This window comes from Ovis canadensis, chromosome 9, assembly GCF_042477335.2.
Source record: "Ovis canadensis isolate MfBH-ARS-UI-01 breed Bighorn chromosome 9, ARS-UI_OviCan_v2, whole genome shotgun sequence".
Taxonomy (NCBI): Eukaryota; Metazoa; Chordata; class Mammalia; order Artiodactyla; family Bovidae; genus Ovis; species Ovis canadensis.
The window spans coordinates 62,605,440-62,632,521 of NC_091253.1; positions in this window are offsets into that span (position 1 = coordinate 62,605,440).

A 27,082-nucleotide genomic window follows, 5' to 3' on the forward strand; every position below is an offset into this window, starting at 1 on the left:
GCTGTAAAGAGCAATATTGCATAAGAACCTGGAATGTTAGGTCCATGAATCAAGGCAAACTGGAAGTGGTCAAAAGGAGATGGCAAGAGTGAACGTCAACATTCTAGGAATCAGCAAACTAAAATGGACAGGAATGGGTGAATTTAACTCAGATGACCATTATATCTACTACTACGGGCAGGAATCCCTCAGAAGAAATGGAAGAGCCAATCATAGTCAACAAAAGAGTCTGAAATGCAGTACTTCAATGCAATCTCAAAAACGACAGAATGATCTCTGTCCATCTCCAAGGCAAACCATTCAATATAATAGTAATCCAAGTATATGCCCAGATCAGCAATGCTGAAGAAGCTGAAGTTGAACAGTTCTATGAAGACCTACAAGACCTTTTAGAACTAATACCCCCCAAAAGATGTCCTTTTCATTATAGAGGACTGGAAAGCAAAAAGTAGAAAATCAATAAACACCTGGGGTAACAGGCAAATTTGGCCTTGGAGTACAGAATGAAGCAGGGCAAAGGCTAATAGAGTTTTACCAAGAGAATGCACTGTCATAACAAGCACCCTCTTCCAACAACACAAGACAAGACTCTACACATGGACATCAGATGGTCAACACTGAAATCAGATTGATTATATTCTTTGCAGCCAAAGATGAAGATGCTCTATACAGTCATAAAAAAACAAGACTGGGAGCTGAACCACAAGACTGTGGTTCAGATCATGAACACCTTATTGCCAAATTCACTTAAATTGAAGAAAGTAGGGAAAACCACTAGACCATTCAGTTATGATGTAAATCAAATCCCTTATGACTATAGAGTGGAAGTGAGAAATAGATTGAAGGGACTAGAGCTGATAGACAGAATGACTGATGAACTATGGATGGAGGTTCCTGATATTGTACAGGAGACAGGGATCAAGACCATCCCCAAGAAAAAGAAATGCGAAAAAGCAAAATGGCTGTCTGAAGAGGCCTTATAAATAGCTGTGAAAAGAAGAGAAGTGAAAAACAAAGGAGAATAGGAAAGATATACCCCTTTGAGTGCAGCATTCCAAAGAATAGCAAGGAGAGATAAGAAAGCCTTCCTCAGTGATCAATGCAAAGAAAGAGGAAAACAATAGAATAGGAAAGTCTAGAGATCTCTTCAAAAAATTAGAAATACCAAGGGAACATTTCATGCAAAGATGGGCTCAATAAAGGACAGAAATGGTATGGACCTAACAGAAGCAGAAGATATTAAGAAGAGGTGGCAAGAATACACAGAGGAACTATACAAAAAATATCTTCACAATCCAGATAATCATGATGGTGTGATCACTTACCTAGAGCCAGACATCCTGGAATGAAGTGAAGTGAAGTCAAGCGGGCCTTACAAAGCATCACTATGAACAAAGCTACTGGAGGTAATCCTAAAAGATGATGCTGTGAAAGCACTGCACTCAAAACGCCAGCAAATTTAGAAAACCCAGCAGTGGCCACAAGACTGGAAAAGATCAGTTTTCATTCCAATCCCTAAGAAAGGCAATGCCAAAGAATGTTTAGACTACCACACAACTGCACTCATCTCACACTGGCAAAGTAATGCTCAAAATTCTCCAAGCCAGGCTTCAAACAATACGTGAACCATGAAATTTCAGATGTTCAAGCTGGTTTTAGAAAAGGCAGAGGAACCAGAGATCAAATGGCCAACATCTGCTGGATCATCAAAAAAGCAAGAGAGTTCCAGAAAAACATCTCTTTCTGCTTTATTGACTATGCCAAAGCCTTTGGCTGTGTGGATCACAACAAACTGTGGAAAATTCTGAAGGAGCTGGGAATATCAGACCACCTGACCTGCCTCATGAGAAATCTGTATGCAGGTCAGGAAGCAGCAGTTAGAACTAGACATGGAACAACAGACTGATTCTAAATAGGAAAAGGAGTATGTCAAGGCTGTATATTGTCACTCTGCTTATTTAACTTATATGCAGAGTACATCATGAGAAACGCTGGACTGGAGGAAGCACAAGCTGGAATCAAGATTGTCAGGAGAAATATCAATAACCTCAGATATGCAGATAACACCACCCTTATCGCAGAAAGTGAAGAAGAACCAAAGAGCATTTTGATGAAAGTGAAAGAGGAGAGAGAAAAAGTTGGCTTAAAGCTCAGCATTCAGAAAACGAAGATCATGGCATCTGGTCCCATCACGTCATGGCAAATAGATGCGGAAACAGTGGAAACAGTAATAGACTTTATTTGAGGGGGGCTCCAAAATCACTGCAGATGGTGACTGCAGCCATGAAATTAAAAGATGCTTACTCCTTGGAAGAAAAGTTATGACCAAACTAGACAGCATATTAAAAAGCAGAGACATTATTTTTCCAACAAGGTCTATCTAGTCAAAGCTATTGTTTTTCTAGTAGTCATGTATGAATGTGAGAGTTGGACTATAAAGAACGCTGAGCACCGAAGACTGGTGCTTTTAAACTGTGGTATTGGACAAGACTCTTGAGAGTCTCTTGGATAGCAAGGAGATCCAGCCAGTCCATCCTAAAGGAAATCAGTCCTGAATATTCATTGGAATGGACTGATGCTAAAGCTGAAACTCCAATACTTTGGCCACCTGATGCGAAGAACTGACTCATTGGAAAACACCCTGTAGCTTGGAAAGATTGAAGGCGGGAGAAGGGGACCATCGAGGATGAGATGGTTAGATGGCATCACCGACTCAATGGACATGAGTTTGGGTAAACTCCGGGAGTTGGTGATGGACTGGGAGGCCTGGAGTGCTGCAGTCCATGGAGTCGCAAAGAGTCAGACATGATTAAGCGACTGAAGTGAACTGAAGCTAACCGATGGAGCACAGGTAGAGTCAAGGCTTACCCATGGTAAATTCAGGGATCATTTGCCTTTGTATCTTTTTCTCTAGTAAGGAAAAGGAGCTTTAGAAAATAATTCCATAGGCATGCCTAGGGCATCTCCAAAAAATTCATCAGCTTTAGCAGCTATTTTTCCCCCAACTAACATAACTCGGTTTTTCTCTGCCTGATTTGTTAACAATACAGTGGGCAATGACATCACACAGACAAAAAAATTTAGTATACCTGCTCAATTCGGGGGAAATGTTGATTATTGATAATATCTCATCATTTAAGGCTGGTTGGAAAAAAATTGAAAAAAAATCATAAAGATATTGTAAAACAAGATTATTCATAATAAGATGAGAAGAGCACAGTACCTCAAAAATCAGAGGGAAAAACCTAGTTTAAAAATGAAGTAAATGCTGCAGAATAAAGAAGGAGATTTTAGACAGTTTCTGCTTTGTCTTGCCATGAAAAGAAAAAGAAATGAAAACCATGAAACAAGAGATGAAAGATGAGAGGATAAGACAATAGACTGAGATATAAAAAGGAAAGAGCTGGGAGCCAGACAGAGGGCAAAAGGACCTGAATGAGATAAGGAGGGAATGAAAGGAAACAAAAGACACAATAACTAATTTTAAAACTGCTTTGAAAGCAGTAAAGAATCTATACTGTAAAAATTGAATCAATGATGTGAAAGCTGAAATTTTGAACTGCTTAAAGTTTCTATTATTCAGCAATAATAAATTACATCGAGATTAAGTTTTAAACATTATAAATAAAGATTACTACAGGAAAAATGAATGAAGATTATAGCAGAATGTGGTATATTTTTAAAAATTTATTGAATAAGTTTAAAAATAAACATCTTATTAAAAACAATAGAAAAGCCTGATATAGTTGAAAAGCTCTTAAATATAATGAAGAAAAAAATGAAAGTACATAAAATAAGCTAAATATGAGCAAGAAGAAATTGCTCATTTAAGACCATAAGAATGAATGTCTAAGCAAATGCTTTTGAAAAGCTTACTGAAATGTATAATGTTCCAGAGAAATATAAATTAATAAAAATTAATAAAAACAATTTAAACCTTCTATGATTTAAAAAAACAATTATCACAAAAGACACTTAATAGCCAATGTTTCAGATTCCCTATAAAGAGTTTGAAGATTCATTTGGTATTATAGTCTCTTTCAAATTTACCAGAAACAATTATCTCCTACAAATAGTTCCAGGGCATAGAAAATGAAGAAAGTGACTTTAATTTGTTTGTAGAAGATAACAAAAACATTTAGCAAAAACTCAAAGAGAAACTTAATGAAGGAAAGTTACAGGGTTCAAAATAGCCTGGAGTTAAAACCTCCAGGTCCTCCCCACTATTCTATGCAAAACAAAGAACTCCCACGGGAAGAAAAAAAATTACATTAAGGTTGATTACGCCCAGCTTCCAGCTGGTCCAGCCTCCAGTCTATCTCCAAAATTCCTTGCCCCAGCTGTATAAGAGATAACTGCTCCGAACAACCGTAGAAAAGAACAGACCACCTTAAGACAGTAACTTTCCACATACATGCCTATATATACTTACTCTTTTCTTGCATAAGCGCAGCAGTTCGCTAATCTGACTGCTGCCCCTTCTCGCCTCATTAAAGATGATCTGTTTCTGTAAAGTGCCGGTCTCATTCTTTTTCTGAACCTAGCCTTCTTTAACTCCCTTAAACTTAAGATAGAACTCGTTTAAAAATATTAATGAAATACTTGCAAAACAAATCCAGAATGTTATTAGTCAAGTAATAACAGCATATCCACCTGGGGTCAATTCCAGTAAGATTATAAAAATTCAGTAGTAGAAAATCCATAAATATGGAGTTATATATGAGAAACAAAGTACAAAAATTTTGTAATCATCATAGGAGTTGTTACCATCTGAGCCACCCCCAGGGAAACTCTGAAAAGACATTGCAAAATGTTTAATAGTCATCCCAAAATAAAGTTATTTCAGGTAACAGAAAAATAAGATTTTTTAATACAAAAATTATATAAAGCCCTAAAAGGTGTAGTAATATCAAGTCTTGAAATTATCTACAGATTCAACCGAATCCCTACAGTTGTGTGGCTGTGAATGTGTGTTGCAGAAACTGATAAGCTGATTCTAAGTATAAACAAACAAGAATAGAGCTAAACCAATATGGAAGAACAAAGTTTGTGAGTTTTACACTAATGGATATCCAAGGCTGTATAAAGAAAGTAAACTGAAAGTGTTAGTTGCTCAGTCATGTACAACTCTTTGCGACCCTATAGACTGTAGCCCTGCCAGGCTTCACTGTCCATGGAATTCTCCAGACTAGAATGCTGAAGTGGATAGCCATTCCCTTTGCCGGGGGATCTTCCCAACCCAGGGATTGAACCAGGGTCTCCCACATTGCAAGCAGATTCTTTACTGTCTGAGCCACCAGGGAAGACCAAGATTGTATAAACTTGCAGTAAAAGAGACAGTACAGTATTTGCAATAACATAGACAAACAAATAAAAATAACTGAATATGGAGTCCAAAAGTCAGGAGGAGAAGACTGGTGAAATCAACAAGTAGTTCCGTTCAGTTGCTCAGTCGTATCTGACTCTTTGTGACCCGATGAACTGCAGAACGCCAGGCCTCCCTGTCCATCACCAACTCCCGGAGTTCACCCAAACTCATGTGCATCGAGTCGGTGATGCCCTCCAGCCATCTCATCCTCTTTTGTCCCCTTCTCCTCCTGCCCCCAACCCCTCCCAGCATCAGAGTCTTTCCCAGTGAGTCAACTCTTCTCATGAGGTAGCCAAAGTATTGGAGTTTCAGCTTCAAAATCAGTCCCTCCAAAGAACACCCAGGACCAATCTCCTTTAGGATGGACTGGTTGGATCTCCTTGCAGTCCAAGGGACTCTCAAGAGTCTTCTCCAACACCACAGTTCAAAAGCATCAATTCTTCGGCTCTCAGCTTTCTTCACAGTACAACTATCACATCCATACATGACCACTGGAAAAACCATAGCCTCGACTAGATGGACCTTTGTTGGCAAAGTAATGTCTCTGCTTTTGAACATGCCATCTAGGTTGGTCATAACTTTCCTTCCAAGGAGTAAGTGTCTTCGAATTTCATGGCTAAAATCACCATCTGCAGAGATTTTGGAGCCCATAAAATTAAAGTCTGACACTGTTTCCACTGTTTCCCCATGTATTTGGCATGAAGTGATGGGACCAGATGCCATGATCTTCGTTTTCTGAATGTTGAACTTTAAGCCAATGTTTTCCCTCTCTGCATATAAGTTAAATAAGCAGGGTGACAACATACAGCCTTGACATACTCTTTTTCCTATTTGGAACTGGTCTGTTGTTCCATGTCCAGTCCTAACTGTTGCTTCCTGGCCTGCATATAGGTTTCTCAAGAGGCAGATCAGGTGGTTTGGTATTCCTATCTCTTTCAGAATTTTCCACAGTTTATTGTGATCCACACAGTCAAAGGCTTTGGCAGTCAATAAAGCAGAAAGAGATGTTTTTCTGGAACTCTCTTGCTTTTTTGATGATCCAGCAGATGTTGGCAATTTGATCTCTGGTTCCTCTGCCTTTTCTAAAACCAGCTTGAACATCTGGAAGTTCACTGTTCACATATTGCGGAAGCCTGGCTTGGAGAATTTTGAGCATTACTTTACTAGCATGTGAGATGAGTGCAATTGTGCAGTAGTTTGAGCATTCTTTGGCATTGCCTTTCTTTGGAATAGGAATGAAAACTGACCTTTTCCAGTTCTGTGACCACTGCTGAGTTTTTCAAATTTGCTGGCATACTGAGTGCAACACTTTCACAGCATCATATTTCAGGATTTCAAATAGCTCAACTGGAATTCCATCACCTCCACTAGCTTTGTTCATAGTGATGCTTTCTAAGGCCCACCTGACTTCACATTCCAGGATGTCTGGCTCTAGGTGAGTGATCACACCATCGTGATTATCTGGGTCATGAGGATCTTTTTTGCACAGTTCTTCTGTGTATTCTTGCCACCTCTTCTTAATATCTTCTGCTTTTGTTAGGTCCATACCATTTCTGTCCATTATCAAGCCCATCGTTGCATGAAATGTTCCCTTGGTATCTCTAATTTTCCTGAAGAGATCTCTAGTCTTTCCCATTCTATTGTTTTCCTCTATTTCTTTGCATTGATCAAGGAGGAAGGCTTTCTTATCTCTCCTTGCTATTCTTTGGAACTCTTCATTCAGATGCTTATATCTGTCCTTTTCTCCTTTGCTTTTCACTTCTCTTCTTTTCACAGCTATTGGTAAGGCCTCCTCAGATAGCCATTTGGCCTTTTTGCATTTCTTTTCCATGGGGATGGTCTTGATCCCTGTCTCCTGTGCAATATCACAAACCTCCATCCATAGTTCATCAGGCACTCTATCTATCAGATCTAGTCCCTTCAATCTATTTCTCACTTCCACTGTATAATGATAAAGAATTTGATTTAGGTCATACCTGAGTGGTCTAATGTTTTTCCCTACTTTCTTCAATTTAAGTCTGAATTTGGCAATAAGGAATTCATGATCTGAGCCACAGTCAGCTCCCAGTCTTGTTTTTGCTGACTGTATACAGCTTCTCCATCTTTAGCTGCAAAGTATGTAATCAATCTGATTTCAGTGTTGACCATCTGGTGATGTCCGTTTTTAGAGTCTTCTCTTGTGTTGTTGGAAGAGGGTGTTTGCTATGACCAGTCTGTTCTCTTGGCAAAACTCTATTAGCCTTTGCCCTGCTTCATTCCGTATTCATTCTAAGGGTTTCATGGCCACAGTAGTAAATGGTCATCTGAGTTAGATTCACCCAATCCATTCCATTTAATTCGCTGATTCCTAGAATGTCAATGTTCACTCTTGCCATCTCCTGTTTGACTACTTCCATTTTGCCTTGATTCATGGGCCTAACATTCCAAGTTCCTATGCAATATTTCACTTTACAGCATCAGACCTTGCTTCTATCACCAGTCACATCCACAGCTGGGTATTGTTTTTCTTTGGCTCCATCCCTTCATTCTTTCTGGAGTTATTTCTCCACTGATCTCTAGTAGCATATTGGGCACCTACTGACCTGGGGAGTTTCACTTTCAGTATCCTATCATTTTTCCTTTTCATACTGTTCAACAAGTAATTAGGAGCCAAATCGTCTGGGATATTGTGGGCATTGCAAGGCTTTGCCTTCACTCTGAATGAGATAAGAAGCCTGCTGAGTACTTTGAATATAGTGAGAAAATCTTATTCATATTTTAAAATTATCACTATCTCTGTGTAACTGTAAGAAAAAGACAGGTTTTAGACTCTATTTGGCATATCTTAATACCTTGAAATTGTGACTTCTTTAAAATACTGGGAGTACATTGGGTGTTTTTAAGTTAAAATAATAATTTAGAGTATTTACATCCTTAATATCTTATAAAGTAAATTTGAAATATTTATTTCAAATACTTGAAAATATTTTTCCCCCTTTGGGTAGGGGAAGAGTGACATGGTTATTTAATGGCTGTATCTCTGAAGATGGTTGGTTGGTTGGTTTAGTCGCTAAGTCATGTCCTACTCTTGCAACCCCAAGGACTGTAGCCTGCCAGGCTCCTCCGCCTTTGGCATTCTCCAGGAAAGAACACTGGAATGGGTTGCCATTTCCTTCTCCAAAGGATCTTCCTGACCCAGGAATCGAACCAGGGTCTCCTGCATTGCAGGCAGATTCTTTACCAACTGAGCTATGAGGGAAGTACAATCTCTAAAGATACATAGCACTAAAACAAGGAAAATTTTAGTAACTAAAACTAGAAAAATATGTTTATTTAAAATGGGGCTCAGGAATCTTCCTGCGATGCAGGAGAGCTGGGTTTGATCTCTGGGTTGAGAAGATCTCCTGGAGAAGGGAAAGGCTACCCCCTGCAGTATTCTGGCCTGGAGATTTCCATGGACTTTATAGTCCATGGGATGGCAAAGAGTTTGACAAGAGTGAATGCCTTTCAAAATGAATTTTGTCATGTGTTTAATTTAAATGTAAGTAATTTAACAATAGCTTTGTTTATATTTCAAAAGTTTAATGAGAAACCTCAAAACCACAGCAAAACTATTGAACAAGTGGAATTAAAACATTACATGTTTCATATTTTCTAGAGTTTTGGGGGGCTTCTTGTATTTAATTAGCCACTTTAGTTTTGTGTCACTTTTTATTTTCTTTTCAATTGATTTCTATGAGGCCCTTATAGTTCAGGATATAATTTGAATAGTTAAGGATGCTGAATAAAGCTAAAGAGTATCTTTGTGGCCTATTTAATCTAGGCCAAGCTGGGAAAATTGCAAAAGTGAAGTATCAATCTGGCAATTCCTGTTTTTCTGAGGTACATAAAAATCTACCCATTTAAGCACTAAGCCTTAAAAGAATGAGACAACTAAAGCCTGATATTACCATGTGTGCCTATCGGTTTCCACAAGGGTTTGTATGGCAGTCCTTAACTCATGGACATTTTGCAAATGAATAGTTTTAGTTTTTATTTATTAATAAATTTATTCATGATTTAATAATTCCCTATATGCTAAGACCCAGGACAAATGTATCATCTTCTTAGAAGTTGCATTCTCTGGGGTAATAAAGTTGTTCAATTGCAAAGTCATCTCCTACTCTTTGCAGCCCTACAGACTTTAGCCTGCCATGCTCTTCTGTCCTCCGCTGTGTCCAGGAGTTCGTTCAGATTCATGTCCATTGAGTTGGTTATGCTATCTAACCATCTCATCCTCTGCTGCACAGTCTTCCTTTTGCCTTCAATCTTTCCCAGCACCAGGGTCTTTTCCAAGCAGTCATTTCTTCACATCAGGTGGCCAAAGTATCGGAGCTTCAGTTTCAAAAACAGTCCTTCCAGTGAAGAGCTGACTTCCTTTGGAATTGAATGATTTGCTCTCTTTGCAGTCCATGGGACTCTCAAGATTCTTGTCAGCACCACAATTTTAAAGTATTAGGTTTTCAGAGTTCAACCTTCTTTATGGTCCAACTCACATCCTTAAATGACTACTGGAAAAATCATAGCTTTGACTAGATGGATGTCTGTTGGCGAAATCATGTCTCTGCTTGTTTAATATGATATCTAGGATTGTCATAGCTTTCCTTCCAAGGAGCAAGTGTCTTTTAACTTCATGGCTGCAGTTGCCATCCACAGTAATTTTGGAGCCCAATAAAAGAAAATCTGTCACTCCTTCCACTTTTTCCCCTTCTATTTGCCATAAAGTGATGGGACTAAGTGCCATGATCTTAGTTTTTTAAATGTTGAGTTTCAAGCCCATTTTTTCACTTTTTGCTTTCATCCTCAATTTTTTCACTCTCCTCTTTCATCCTCATCAAGAGGCTTTTTGGTTTCTCATCACTTTCTGACATTAGAGTGGTATCATCTGCATATCTGGGTTGTTGGCATTTCTCCTAGCAATCTTGATTCCAACTTGTGATTTATCCAGCTCAGCATTTCACATGATGCATTCTGCATATAAGTTAAATAAACAGGGTGACAATATTCAGCCTTGTTATGTGCCTTTCCCAATTTGGAACCAGTCCATAGTTCAAGTGGGCCTTAGGAAGCATTACTAAGAAGAAAGCTAGTGGAAGAGATGGAATTCCAGCTGACCTATTTTGAATCCTAAAAGATGAAGCTGTTAAAGTGCTGTACTCAATATGCCAGCAAATTTGGAAAACTCAGCAGTGGCCACAGGACTGGAAAAGGTCAGTTTTCATTCCAATCCCAATAAGGGAAAGAATTTTCCAATTACTACATATGGTACTCATTTCTCATGCTAGCAAGGTAATGCTCAAAATCCTTCAAGCTAGGCTTCAACAGTATTTGTACTGAGAACTCCCAGATGTACAAACTGGATTTGGAAAAGGCAGAGGAAACAGAGATCATATTGATAGATAATGTGAATGAGTAACCCAGTAGATTTTCTAAAATAAGCTTTCTGGCATAGAGAAGAGGAGTTGGAATTGTTCGTTAATCAAGGATGAGCTTGACATGTTCCAAAATAGTGAAAAGCTTGACGACTTTAGGAACTTGTTATATTTGAGGAACAGTGAAAGCTTTTTATATATGTTGTGTATATATGTGTACATATATATGTATATATAAATCTTATTGTTTCCATTTCTCTGAAGAACTTTGACTAATACAGTACTAACTTTTATATTAAGCCAAAAAGTTAAAGACAAAAAGATACCCATACTGTAATGATTTTACAGACCTCTAAATACAATAAAAATACATATCAAAGTAGCCAGGAAAAAAAAATACAGTTGAACAGTAATTAGGGTAATATCTGATTTCTCCAAGGCAACAAGTAAATTGAAAATAAATAAAATTTCCAAATAAGTAAATAAGAAATGTAAATCAATAAAGTTTCTTGAAAGTCCTAAAGAAAATAGCAGTAAACACAAGACTGCATATTTCAAAATTATGTTCTGAGAAAAAAAAGCCATTATCAGAGAAAAAAATCCTGAATGAGCTCATTATCAACAGACTTTCACTCAAGGAGAATCTGAAGAATATACTTTAGAAAAATAGAGAAGGGAGGATGCCAAAAAATTGTCATAAATGGAAAATTGCAACATGTTAGAAAAACGGTGACAAAAGTGTAAACTTGTTAACAAGCACAAATATAGCTGGCTTAACAGTAATGATGATGCCTAATATGCAAGCTTAAAAATTTAAGAAAGAATAATTTTTGGTAGCCTCAGGAAATGAGTCAGAGAAGGTTGTTAAGAGTAACACTATTTTTCAAAATGAGAGTAAAGATGTTGATGAGACTACAGGAAGATCCCCTGGAAGAGGAAATGGCAATCCATTCCAATTTCCTACTGGAGACTACAGTTGGCCCTTGAACAATGTAGGATTACAGGCAAGTACACTGCACATGGTCTAAAATCCACCTGTAGTATAGTCTGCCTCCATATCCTCCATATCAGCAGTTCCACACTTGGGACTTCAATAAACTGCAGATCCTGTAGTAATTTATGACATGTAAATCACAGAACACAGAGGAGTTTTAGGGCACTGATAAAACTCTGCAGCATGTGATAGCTATAGATACATGTTATTATACCTTTGTCCAAACCAATGGAATATAAAACACCTAGAGAGAACTCTTATTTAAACTATGGACTTTAGGTGACTATGCTGTGTCAACATAGGTGCATAAGTTGTAACAAATGCCCCACTTGGATGAAGAATATTGTGCATGTGGGGAGGGGGGACAGAGAAGGCAATGGCAACCCACTCCACTACTCTTGCCTGGAAAATCCCATGGACAGAGGAGCCTGGTAGGCTGCAGACCATGGGGTCGCTAAGAGTCGGACACGACTAAGCGACTTCACTTTCACTTTTCACTTTCATTCATTGGAGAAGGAAATGGCAACCCACTCCAGTGTTCTTACTTGGAGAATCCCAGGGACGGTGGAGCCTGGTGGGCTGCCATCTATGGGGTCACACAGAGTCGGACATGACTGAAGCAACTTAGCAGCAGCAGCAGCAGGGGAAGGGGGACAGGGGATCAATAGACAAATCTTTGTACCTTCTCCTCAGTTTTACTGTGAACCCAGAAACTGCTCTAAACATAAAGTTTAAAAAGAAAAAAACAAGTCAACCCCCCTAAAAAACACTAAGAAATTAACATTGCTACAATACTACTAACTCAACCATAACAACAACAACAAAATTATGTATCTATATAGTACAGTAAGAATAGGCTTTCTGCATGGTTCAACAGTATAGAATTTGCCTGCAATTCAGGAGACACCAGTTCGATCCCTGGATCAGGGAGATCTTCTGGAAGAGGAAATGGTAACCCACTCCAGTATTCCTGCCTGGAGAATCCCATGGACAGAGGAGCCTGGTGAGCTACAGTCCCTAGAGTCAGAGAGTCAGACATGACTGAGAACACATGCATGTATAATACAATAAGAACTACAAATAAATACTACCAATATGTAGTATTGACTATTGAAAATGATCCGCATGTAGGTGGGTCCAGGCTGACCAAAATTATGTTGTTCATGAATCAAATGTATATTGATTTAAACATGTATACAAATGTTTCTAAGAAAAGAGACTACAGCATGTACATTCTTAAACACAGGGAAAAGAAAAAGAAGAGAGAAAGGAGAAAGGGAGGAAAAGAAAGCACAAAATAAAAAGATGGAAATCTAGACATAATAGTAATTACAATCAACTAAAAAGGACAAAATATTTTATTTGAACGATCAGAAAATAAACAAAAGCCAATGAAGCACTATGTACAAGAAACATGTCTTCAAAATAAGTATTCACAAAAAATGAAAAGATGAAAATTAAAATCTGATGGAGTCACAAAGAATCGGACACGGCTGAGTGACTGAACTGAACAGTTAAGAAAATGAACAACACAGTAATTTGAATGAGAAGATGAATATAATTAAATTATGATAAAGCAGTAACTGTAAAGATACAATGAGAACTCTAAAGGGTAGCCAAGGGCAGAAGAACAATATGCGAGGAAGAGCTGACTTGAAAGAGGAAAGAGCACCCCAAGGCTGGATATCAGACCTCACTGAAGGTGTGCATGCAGCCCATGGATTGTGCAGGGTTTCTGGAGCCATAACTGCTTTGCCATGGTGCAGAGTTCCTAGAATTTCTATCCCATTTAATGTAAACACTAGTGGAGCAGAAGGAGTCAGTTGCAGGGGATGCAATTATGACTGTGTTGATAGGTAGATTGTGTCCTTGTACCCATGGAACTTACAGTTTGGTGTCTGGCCCTCTTATAAGAGTAACAATGTAACACATGGACAAAATACTCTCTCCTTTAGCGAAGACAATATTTCAATTATCCTCTAACTTCTCTCTTATTTAGTTTAAACATTACAACTTTTACTTTCCACTGAATCAACTATCTCTCTTTAAACACCTCTGCTTGTCTTCTGTGAATCATCTCTAGGATCGTTCATGTATCTTCAGTTCACTGAATGTGACAGAACACTCAATTAAAAGAAGATTGGCATCCTTATCATGTCAATTCTTGAATGACTCATCCTTTAATGTATTTAGAAGTATGTTAACTTCTGTCCGAGCAGTCACTCATAAACCTACATTTGTTCTGGAGTTTGTGCTTTTTAATCCTACTCTATCCTATACATGTAATCTCAATTGGAGAATTCTTCTTTTCTCCGCTAATCGAAATTCTAAGTAGAACAACTCCGAAGACACTTAATGTGGGGGACAGTCTTAAACTATCTTTATTTGCTAGCCCGAGGTGATTGTCAGCTGTTATCTGTTGCTTTAGCCTTCAAACCATGCATATGAAACTAAGAATGGGAAATATTCAAAAGGTGAACTGGTTAATCGGAATGTCACATGGAAAAGAATTGAAAGCCTTCCTAAAATCAAATTCTATTACTTCTTTTATGTCCTTTTGTCTACATAACCTATCTGTGAGATTACAACACATCTTTCAGAATTATATGTTCTGTCTCAGACTCTTCTGTGATCACTACATTGTGTGCTAACCGTTCTGTTATTTTCAGTCATCGCACTGAAACTGCCCTTAATATAACTTAGAGAATCCGTTTTTCCTTCCTTTTAAAAGGATGGAAACAACATTCTGTTTCCTAATTCTTTCATGAACTAGTAAAACAACGAGTTTTTATTATTTCCCATCTTTCAAATTATATTTAGGGGAAACTGCTAATAAAAGCAGTTTGGGGCTTTTCTGGGGGCACAGTGGTAAAAAAGTCCGCCTGCCAATGCTGGAGACTCAAGAGACTTGAATTTGATCCTTGGGTCAGGAAGATCCCCTGGAGTAGGAAATGGCAACCCACTCAAGTATTCTTGCCTGGCAAATCCCATGAACAGAGGACCCTGGCGGGCTACAGTCCATAGCGTCAAAAATAGCCACTAATGGAAGTGACATAGCACACATTTGACATTGTATATAAGTATTGTCATACTTATTTTAAAATGAGGAAATTGAAGTTCGTAGTTCAAGAAACATGTAAGTGATGGAGCTACAGAGTCATGTGCTTTCTCTCTGCCTTCTAGATTTCCATTTTCATATGACAGTTTGTCATGTTTCCTTACACCTTTTATCACTTTCACTTAAAATATTGGAAGAATCTGTACAATGTTTGTCACAGCTCCTGAATTAATTGTACATAGACATATTATTTTTATTCTTAAACTTAAAACAGTTAAAATATTCTTTAGAATTAATTTAATATTTTTATGTTATAGAGAGGAATATTTCATTCACCTTCAAGAAATATCCATCAATAGAGATGCAGATGTTGAGAATGGACTTGTAGACAAAGGATGGGGAAGGAGAGGGTGGGATGAATTGGGAGAGGGGTATTGAAATGTACACATTACCATGTGTAAAACAGATAGCTAGTGGGAAACTTCTGTAGAAAACAAGGAGCTCAGCTTGCTGCTCTGTGTTGACCTAGAGGGGTGGTATGGATGGGAAGGAGGAAAGCTCAAGAGGGAGATGATATATGTATACATATAGCTGATTCACATACTATACAGCAGAAACTAACACAACATAGTAAAGCAATTATAGTCAAATTTTAAAAATGAATAAATAAAATTTTAAAAAGAGACAATATCTTGCATGTGTGCGTGTGTGCATGCTAAGCGGCTTCAGTCGTGTTTGACTCTTTGCGACCCTATGGACTGTAGCCACCAAGGTCCTCTGTCCCTGGGATTTTTCCAGGGAAGTTCTGCAGTGGGTTGTCAAACCCTCCTCCAGGGAATCTTCCTGACCCAGGGATTAAGATGCATCTCTTATGTCTCCTGAATTGGCAAGTGGGTTCTTTACCATTAGTGCCACCTGGGAAGCCCAGAAATAAATAAGTATAATTCATGAAAAGGCTCTAATCTTGCCTTCTACTTAAGTGACTCTGGTTAAGTCACCTGCATTTTCTCTGAGCCTGTTTCCTCCTCTGTCAATCAGAAGAAGTGGGCTTAACAATCAGAAATCCATTTCAGCTCCAGGGTTCTGTATTGTTTTGTACTTCCTTCATTTAGACCAGTGAGTTATTTTCATTACAGCCATAAAATGTGGTTTAGCTGGGCTTGATCTAACCAAGCCAAACCATTGGATTTGTATGTGTGTGTTGACACAGCCAGGTGGAGGTCAAGGACTCCAGTAACCGGCAGCAATGCAGGACCTTTGTGCTGATCTTTGCCTTTCGCACAGCACGTGGGCTGGTGGAAACGGTATATTCTGTATTTGATCAGTCTGAGCAGAGCTATGCTTGGCGCTCTCATTGCTCTGCTTAAGATTCTCTTAAGTTTTTGTCAAAAACAGTGAGCTGTTCTATTTCATATATGAAAGCTTCACATTAAAAGAATATGAGGTAGCAAATATCTTTACTGAAGCTCTGTTGGCAGCTGAAATCACTGACAACTTCCTGGCTGTGATTCATAATCTATATTGGTGCCTTTGAGACAGCAGGCTATTGATTTTTCCCTGTCTATAATCCAAGACCATATACAGAGCTTGTTAGACATCTGTGGGAATATAAACTGAGTTTTGATACAAGTTAGGAAGTTTCTTTTAGTGGGGCACTTAAATTTTTGTCTTAGAGAAAATCCTTACACAACTGTAATCTTGGTGAACTTTTTAAAAACAAATGATTCAATGTGTTAGCTTGCAGGCTTTGGGATAGAGGACTCAGTGAGATTTGAACGTTTATTTTCTTTATTTTTGCCCAGAGTTTAAATAAAATAATTTTCTCCAGTGGTAGGACACCACTTATTAAATAATGATTGGGCTTTTTCTCTTCTTTATACCTAAAAATACCTTTTATTTGATAAAACTAATTTAGATGAATTTCAAGTGCATTAGGGAGATAAATGTAGGGCATGGACCTAAATAAAACTGCTAAAACTGTCATATGGGATGAACTATAAAGACACTTCTGAAGAAAAGTGAATAGGGCTTATACATGTCAAAAACTGTGTATCTATTTCCCTGAAAAATACGTAACTATTTCTAATTCATTGCATATGTGTCTTACCAAAAAAAGCGAATGGATTTCTTTTTTTAAGTAGACATCTCAGAGAGAACAAAGGAAAGTATTAGGTTTTTCCATAAGGTATTTTCTTAAGTAGCAGAGTAAATAATGCTTATCTAATCCTATCACTTTTGAAAGAGAAGTCATAAGGTACATACACATAGAAATTGAAAGAAACTGATACTTATCCAAAGTTTATAATTTCTAAACAAAATTCACCTGAAATGAGATGAAAATTCACCTTGCACTTTTTATATAGTACTCATTTTAACTCTATTTTTTGTCAAATGTTTTATTTAAATAAAAATAACACCTGATATTTACAGATGATACATTATGTGCTAAAAGCGCTTTTTAAACACTCGACATGGGCAACTCACTGACCCTCACAATAATCCTGAGGGAGGGATAATGATACTATTATATTAATAAATATTGTACATTAATATGCTATGATACTAAAACTATTATTAGCCCCATGCTATATAGCCCAAGTTCAGACAGCCAGTGAAAGTTGAAGTCAAGAGTCAAATCCAAGCAGCAGAAATCAGGAGATTACACTCAAACTGCTTGTTTATCTTCTTTTGGAATATTTTGAGTTACTTTAGGGCAAAAACTATTAATTCATTTTTGTATCACCTGTAGTACCTAATGTATTGCCTTGTACATACATTACCTATAAATAAGTATAGGATATATTGAATCATAGATAAAATGTAAGGAAAATAAAATTAACTTAGATAAAAATTAATAGATATGATGACCCCCACACTTAGAATAAAACACAGCACTAAGAATAATGTTTCTCACTAATTTTTAACCAATGCTGTATTTCAGTCATCTTCCCTGTTAATTTGTCTGGTTTCTGCAAATGCCCTAGATTATATTAATAATGCATTTTTTGAAGTTGAAATAATAGGAAAAATGGGAATTGTATCCCAAATATTTTTTAAGTGTTAGTTTATCTTATACCCTGGCCTCAAGTCACTTATTTATCTTCTCCACACATACATCTTCATATGTACACTTTAGTTTTACTAATATATTTATAAATCTTTCATAACTGTAAAAGATTTATGAATTATCTGTTGAGAATAATAGCACACAAAATACCTTAATGCTGAAAATCCATTTTGTATTTGAAAAAACTGTGAGTGCCATAAAGTAAAAAGCTAGCAGACAGTTGAAATTCATCAAAAAACTGAACGGAACAATTGGGCCTTCATCTAAAAAGATAATTCTCTTAATGCAAGAAAAGAGTGAACTAGGGGAAATAATAACAACAGCAGCAACAATTGCACAGCAGCAGAAAGAAAATGAATGCTTCTAATTAAAAGCCAATCTCTGAAAATCATTCACCACTGGCACCAGGAAAAATAATTTTAGAAAACTATTTTAAACTCTCCGCAGGACTTAGGAAAGCTCAATGAAATAGATGTGTAAAGCCACAATAAAAAGATGAATTAAAATGAAAAGACCAGTTGATGTCATAAGGAGAAAGACATGTGAGATTTAAAATATATATATCTGAGTGAAGAGAAAAAGTATAGAAGCAGAATTAAAGCCTTAATTTGAGGCAGTGAAGACAGAAACAGACATAAAAATAATGATAAAATATATTTTGTAACCTAGTTGAAATAAAATTGAAAAACCTACCTAAATTAAACATATTGAAATATATAAAATTCTCATGACAAAAATAAAAAAGAAACCACAAATAAGTTACAATAAAAAGATCAAAGTAAAGAAATAAAAATCCTAGGATACCATGAATTTTTAGGTGAGTGTTACAAATTTTTAGGAAATAAATAATCCCTATTTTATGTTACTACAAAAAAGGCATAAAAATCATTTAAAAAATATCAGCTAACTTAACCCTCTAGGGTTGGTGGGGGAAAAGGCATGATAAAACAGTAATTATCCTAGAATTAGAACCAGTTGAACAACAGAAAGCTATCATTGGGATTTATCATTATAATGAACTAAGAACAAAATTTACATCAATAAATACTATAATTACTATATTAAAATACTAAGTATTATATAGCTCAAAAATCTATACATTTAAAAATTATGGTTTGTAAACTTTAAAACCTACTTATGATTTAAAATAGCATAGCATATGAAGACTGCAAAAAGTGAGAGAGAATTTCCTCAAGGTCATTCCACCAAAACTTGCAGCAAATACATTTAATGAGGAAAGTTTAGTCACGTTCCATTTAAGATGAGGGTTAAGGCAATGGTGAAAATGACTATTCTTTCATTATAGCATTGGAGATTCTGTCTACAGCAACAAAGAGAGAGAGAGAGGTTAAATAAGTGGAATTAGAAGTGAGAACCACCAGTTCTTTTCAGTTCTTGCCAACTTTGTGAAAGAGCATGGGCTGCTTATTCTCTGAATGCTAAAGAACTATTAAGGAAAATATGGAACTAAGGAAACAACAGCAAACTATATATCTGAGGTCATAGATGGCTCCTCTGAACTGGTAGAATTGGGAGAGCGGGTTTACAGTTGTTGGATGTGGCCATGAAGTCTGTATAATGCATAACTCCAGAAGAAGTTATTTGCATAAGCTAGCTTTATGTACAGTTGGGAAGGTCCCCTGGAGGAGGAAATGGCAACCCACTCCAGTATTTTTGCCTAGAGAATCCCATGGACAGAGGAGCCTGGCAGGCTACAGTCCATGGGGTCGCAAAAAGCTGGACACTACTGAGTGACTAATACTAATACTAAGTAACCTGGAGGTCCCAGGGGAATGGCTGCAACTTGGAGCAGAGGCAAGAGGCTGGATGCCAATGCTCTGGTAGTATCAGTTAGAGAGAAACTGTCTGATTATTTCCTTTTTTCTTTCACCCACTTTTGGCTTATACCAATAATTGACTTCTCCATTCCTACAGCAATATTTGATAATGGTGTATATCCTTTGTGCAGCAATGTGGGGAAAAAAATTTACCACGGTGAGAAGTTGGGCAAAACAAGATTTTTGGCCAATTTCTTGGGCATTCATTCCTTCACCTCTCACTTCCAGGCAGTCAAGGTGGGTAAAACATGATTCTTCCCAGTGTTATCCTCTTAAGGTGACAAGAATATTAACTGGAATTCTGTCATGCATAGGCATTGCCACACTGCAGATCAACTCTTTCCTTCTGGACTCACCAGAGACTAGAATATGGCTTTCTAAATTCCTTCAAACACTTTTGAGGACAGAGAAGCCTTCAGCCTGCAAAGAATCTACCCCCACAAGCCAAGTACAGGGACATAACAAGCCAAGCAAAATGTAGTATCGAAAGCAGAACCACTGTAATAGATGGACCAAGGATATAAAAGAAATTAAAAATTTACTAACATAGATATAAAAAATTAACAAAATAGATCTTTTATTTAATTAATTAAATAGAAATTAACAAAAATTTTACATTTAAGATTTAAAAATAAATAAATACCAATAGGTATGAAAATTAAGTATAAAATATTAGGCAGTTGATATGATCAGTCCAAACTGTTCTTATTTGCAGAAAATGACTGTCTACTTAGAAAATCCAAGAGAATAAAGGAACTAATAAAACAAGAGATTTCATCAAAGCTATCAGATACAAATTCAGCCTACAAAAATTAACCATCTAGAAATTATAACAGATAACAAGATTTTTTAGAAACCAACCTAACCACAAAATCACATGTCCTTGATGATGAATATGTTAAGATTATTAAAGGACATTAAAGAAGAACTAAATAAATGAAAAGAGACATTATGTTCATGGCTGGCAAAACATAACATAATATAGACATCAATTCACCCCAATTAGTCTATAAATTAAATTAAATGACAATAAATACCCTAACTTGGTTTTACTTCACAAGCTGATTCTAAAATTTATGTCAAGAATAAACTTCATCAATATAAGGGATGAGTCAATAACTAAATTAAAGGAATATAATTTGCTTATTGGGTATTAAAATACATTGAAAAGTTAAAACAATAAAAGATAAGGAAGGCTTTTGTGTTGAAAGAAATAGAATATATCATTGAAAGAGAAACTGATATTACATGATAAATTCAGCAGAAACATACAAATTACTTAGTAGATGGTATGGTGAAAACTGGCTCACTAAAGAAAAATAAAGATGATCTATACTTAGATAAAGTTAAATATATCAAGTGAATCCATGACTTTTATACGGTAGATAAATGGAGGTCCCTTTGACCATGGAATAAGAAAAGATTTCTTAATCAAGACTCAAAAATCACAAATCAGTTGGGTAAAACAATACATTTACTAAACATGTGGCTTTAGTTTCAGAACTTGGATCATAGGTAAATTTAAAGAAAAACCAAAAGTAAACCAATATCTTTTTGTGATGCCGAAAGCTTAAAGGCAAGTCTGGCTCAGTTTCTGTGGGGTCACTGCTCCTTTCCCCCTGGTACTGGTGCACACAAGGTTTTGTTTATGCCCTCTGAGTCTCTGGAAGGTATGAGGTTTGTCTTTAATGTGATTGCGCCCCTCTTATTATCTTGTTAAAGATTCTTTTGTTCTTGGGTGTAGGGTATCTTTCTTTCGTGGGTTCCAACATCCTCCTAGTTGTGATTTTGTTGTTCTCACAGGAGAAGATGAATGCACATTCTTCTACTCTGCCATCTGGGAATCTATTCTCTATAGCATTGATACCGGCTTGGCGTATGGAGAAGGCTGATTTGATTGACGCTACGAATGCATGGCTGCATTGAGAAGCAGATAGATTTTAAAAAAAGAGAGAGAGAGAAGTAGCAAGAATACACAGAAGAACTGTACAAGAAAGGTCTTAATGGCCTGGATAACCACAATGGTATAGTCACTCACCTAGAGCCAGACATCCTAGAATGTGAAGTCAAGTGGGCCTTAAAAAGCATCACTATGAACAAAGCCAGTGGAGGTCATGGAATTGCAGATGAACCATTTTAAGTCCTAAAAGATGATGCTAATAAAGTTCTGCACTCAGTATTGTGGCAAATTTGGAAAACTCACAGTGGTCACAGGACTGTAAAAGGTCAGTTTTCATTCCAATCCCAAAGAAAGGCAATGCCAAAGAATCTCAAACTACCACACAGTTGTGCTCATTTCACATGCTAACAAGATAATGGTCCAAATTCATCAAGCTAGGCTTCAACAGTACGTGAATCGAGAACTTCCTGATGTACAAACTGGATTTACAAAAGGCAGAGGAACCAGAGATCAAATTGCAAACATCTGTTGGATCATGGAAAAATCAAGAGAATTTCAGAAAAAAAAAGAATCTACTTCTGCTTCACTGACTATGCTAAGACCTCTGACTGTGTGGATCACAACAAGCTGTGGAAAATTTTTTAAGAGATAAGAATACCAGACCACCTACCTGCTTCCTGAGAAACCTGTATGCAGGTCAAGAAACAATAGTTAGAACCAGACATGGAACAATGGACTGGTTCAAAATTGGGACAGGAGCGTGTCAAGGCTATATATTGTCACCCTGCTTATTTAACTTCTACACAGAGTATATCATGTGAAACGAAGGGCTGGATGAATCACAAGCTGGAATCAAGATTGCCAGGAGAAATATCAATAACCTCAGATATGTAGATGACACCACCCTAATAGCAGAAAGCAAAGAGGAACTTAAGAGCCTCTTGATGAAGGTAAAAAAGGAGAGTGAAAAAGCTGGCTTAAAGCTCAACATTCAAAAAACTAAGATCATGGCATCCAGTCCCATCACTTCATGGCAAATAGATGGGGAAAAATGGAAACAATGACACAGACTTTATTTTCTTGGGCTCCAAAATCACTGCAGAAGGTGACTGCAGCCATAAAATTAAAAGACACTTGCTCCTTGGAAGGAAAGCTATGGCAAACATAAGACAGCATATTAAAAAGCAGAGACATGACTTTACTGACAAAGGTCCATACAGTCAAAGCAATGGTTTTTCCAGTAGTAATGTATGGATGTGAAAGTTGGACCATAAAGAAGGCTGAACATCTAAGATTTGATTCAAACTGTGGTGCTGGAGAAAACTCTTGAGAGTCCCTTGGACTGCAAGGAGATCAAACCAGTCAATCCTAAAGGAAATCAACCCTGAGGATTTGGAAGGACTGATGCTGAAGCTGAAGTTCCAATATTTTGGCCATCTGATGCGAAGAGCCAACTCATTGGAAACGACCCTGATGCTGGGAAAATTTGAAGGCAACAGAAAAAGGGAGTGGCAGAGGATGAGATGGTTAGATAGTATCACTGATTCAATGGACATGAATCTGAGCAAACACTGGGAGGACAGAGGAGCCTGATGTGCTGCAGCCCATGGGGTCATAGTAGGACACGATTTAGTGCCTGGACAACAACAAATATTAATGCAACTTTATTCAGATTACTGATATTAGATTAATCTCAAAGACATATTTTGTTGGTATTGAGTAATTCTATCCTCAGAGAAACCTTTCCTTTTGAAATAATTTAAAGTACTAGTCAGAGGAATCGAATGTTCTAGAATGAACTGTAGTCACCTGTAGGTAATGTCATCTTTACATAATGGATAGAGAAGAATCTCTGTGTCTTGGCTATAGTTCAGGGAGAGAAGGAAGCTGAAGGATACAGTAGATTTCAAATAGAACACGATGGGAACCATTACTTACTTTCAGCTAGTAAAATATTTTAAAACCATTTTTTTTCTTGTATGAAGAGTTTGAGATAAACCAGTAAAGGTATATTTATTTTCATCCTCAAACCTGATGGAAAGAGTTCCCTTGACTAAAATCCCAGTGTTTTCCTCTGTTTTAGAGAAAACATTTATTGGGATCACATGAAAGTTTGCATCAAATCATACACATTTTTCTGCTCATCAGGGGATTTATTCTCAATTTCTTCACAGTCTTTTTCAATGCAGTTGCTGTATAATAAGTGTATATCTAGGCATGCTGGTCAGAGATCTTAGCTTTTCTTTATTATTCAAAAATTTCTAGAACACCAAGTATTATGAAAACAATTGCATTTAGTCACCGATATAATAAATTTGTGTAAGCAGAGAACTTCAATTATAAGAAAGCTCCATATGAAAAATATGACAATGTGGCAGGGGAACAGGAAGAAAGAATAAAATTTAAAAATACTCCTCTGTTGAAAGTTAATTCCCCATTTAAATTATTTAAGAATCTGAAAAATGTTTAAAGTACCAGTTCTTAGAAAAGATGTTGGCTTACCTAAAGATATAAAAATATAGTGAAATTAATTCTTCCTCTATATTTAAAATAATTAATATTAGTTGTCTCTCTTAACTTGGAACTATACTTATTAATATGTGAATAACCAGGCATTTTTCACAAAGTTAACAGAGAATCAGTAGCCGATGAACTCTGGATTCTTTTATCTTCAAGTAGAATTACTGGGTCTGTAGCCATTTTATAGTATGAATAACAAGAACCAATTCTGGAATATTATCCTAAGATCATATATTTCTTTAATGGTCACTATGAAACAGTACCATTCACATCCAAGTCATAAATGTGGGCTGTTTCTGAATTTGTCTGCTTCACTGGGCACCAATGGGCAGAGCAGAGGGATTCAGCAAAGCTTCTATTCTTCAGAGATTAAAAAATATGCTTTGTTCTTTCTCCTCCAGTTAAACCAAGAACATTCTTTTTCTTTTTTCTTTTATTTTTCAATTATTACTTTTTAGTGCACTTGAGACAGAGAAGGCAATGGCAACCCTTTCCAGTACTCTTGCCTGGCAAATTCCATGGACGGAGGAGCCTGGTAGGCTGCAGTCCATGGGGTTGCTAGGAGTCAAACACGACTGAGCGACTTCACTTTCACTTTTTACTTTCATGCACTGGAGAAGGAAATGGCAACCCACTCCAGTGTTCTTGTCTGGAGAATCCCATGGACAGAGGAGCCTAGTGGGCTGCCCTCTCTGGGGTCGCACAGAGTTGGACACGACTGAAGCAACTTTGCAACAGCAGCAGTGCTCTTGAAAAATTGTTGTTTTTTCTTTCAAAACTGAGATTCACTAAATGGCAGTGCTTCTCTATCCACTTCCTATCATATATATATATATGATATCTAACACCTAATCTCTTTATAGATAGATGAATAGATAGATCTTAAAGAAATGTTTTAAATATATATATAATATGTATATATAATATATTTTTTCACACACATGAAAATGAAAGTTTCTCAGTCATGTCCAACTCTTTGTAACTGCATGGACTGTGTAGCCTGCTAGGCTCCTCTGTCCATGGAGTTGTATAGGCCAGAATACTGGAGTGGGTTGCCATTTCCTTCTCCAGGGGATCTTCCTGACCCAGGGATCAAACCCAAGTCTCCCACATTGCAGGTGGATGATTCTTTACCAGCTGAGCTACCAGGTATATACACAGTAAGTGTAGACCTATTTGTACAGAGAGAGTGAAAGAGACAGAAACACAGAAAAAGAGAAACAGAATCAAAGAACGCTGGTTCTTTCTCTTTTGCGGTCTTGATCTGTTTTAGGTATCTCTGAGTGCATTACTGCAGCTTATTGGCAGCTTAAGTTTGGGTGCCACTCCATAAACTGCTACCCCATTCACATTAAAAATCAGACCAATGAATTATTTATCCTTTGCTGCCTATCTAGGGCTATGCTGCTTGCCTGTTAAAGAAGTCATAGAAGGATTACATATGGTACATATGACACATCAAGAGGCTGTGACCATGAGGATGTAAGTCTTATGTGCAAACACTATAACGAATAGCACATTATGGAGTAATGAGTAAGATAATGAGAGCTAAATGAACCTCCTTCTATTCTCATTTTCACTGATTCCTCTTTTCATTTATCTCTCTCGGATGCTGCTGATCTTCTATTTTTCTCTTTCCTCATTTCTCTTTCACTTTGCGTACAATGAAATTCCATTAGTGGCTTCAAAGGACTTTGTACTAAAAGTACCATGTGTACCCTACTGCCTCCAGTAGTTAAAACTAAAAATGCTCAAACTTCCCTGGTGGTCCAGTGGTTAAGAATCTGCCCACCGATGCAGGGGGCATGGGTTTGATCCATGGTCTGTGAAAATTTCACATGCCTTGGAGCAACTAAGCATGCTCCCTGCAACTACTAAGCTTGTGTGTTACAACTACTGAAGCCCACACTTTAGAGCCTGTACTCTGCAACAAGAGAAGCCGCGGCTCTGAGAAACCCATGTACTGCAATTAGAGTAGCCCCTGCTTGCCGCAACTCGAGAAAGCCTGAACACAGCAATGAAGGCCAGCACAGCAAAAATACAAATAAATAAATAAATAGAAATTAAAAAAAACTCTAGAAAGACACACATTAATTAACATCCCTGGTGTTATCCCAAGGCTCTTCCCTACATCTTAGTCTGTCTCGTCTATTGTTTTCCTGATATCCAACCCTCATCACCATCTTCCTGGTTTCACTTTTCTTCTGTTCAGTCTGGCACCTTGTGCTCTCTTAACTTGGTGGCAATTGTATAATCATGGCATTATTGTAGAATAAACACTATAGAGTTTGTCCCACAATAAAATTATTTGTATATTTATGCCTTCATGTTGGGATATCATTACATAGATTACCTTGTATTGCTTTAACTATCTCATATATTTAAAAACTATACTTTATATGTTTATTGATGTAAGAATTGGGAATTTTATTTTTGCATGTTTGCTTTTTTGATACCAACAAGAATGGTGCAGTGTAAAAGACACTGTAATGGGAACCGGGAGAAAGGGAGTCCACTTACCTCTCTTGCATTTCTGTTTCCTCTCATATGAACCAGGATCTAGACTGACTGGTGATGCGGTCTTCTTGCTCTCTCATGTTCAGTGATCTCCTGTGTGTTGCACCTTCCCTAGGGAGGCTTCTACCCAGGACAGAATACTTCCAGACTGAGTTAACCTGACATTTCAGTATTGTTTTCTCTGCCTTGGAATAGAAGCCTCTGCATTCTCTCTTTATGGAAATATGGTTAATTGGACCCTGCCCCTCCCCAATTGTGGTATAAATAAAGTTAATAGCACATGAGATCATTTAAGCAGATTTTCTAAATTTTTTACTATCTTAAAATTTTACATATACATCATATATATATGAAAACCTATCACATCAAACACTTGATTTCATACATGTTAACATTTAGGTTGAAGCTAAATTTACTTAAGGTTACAAAG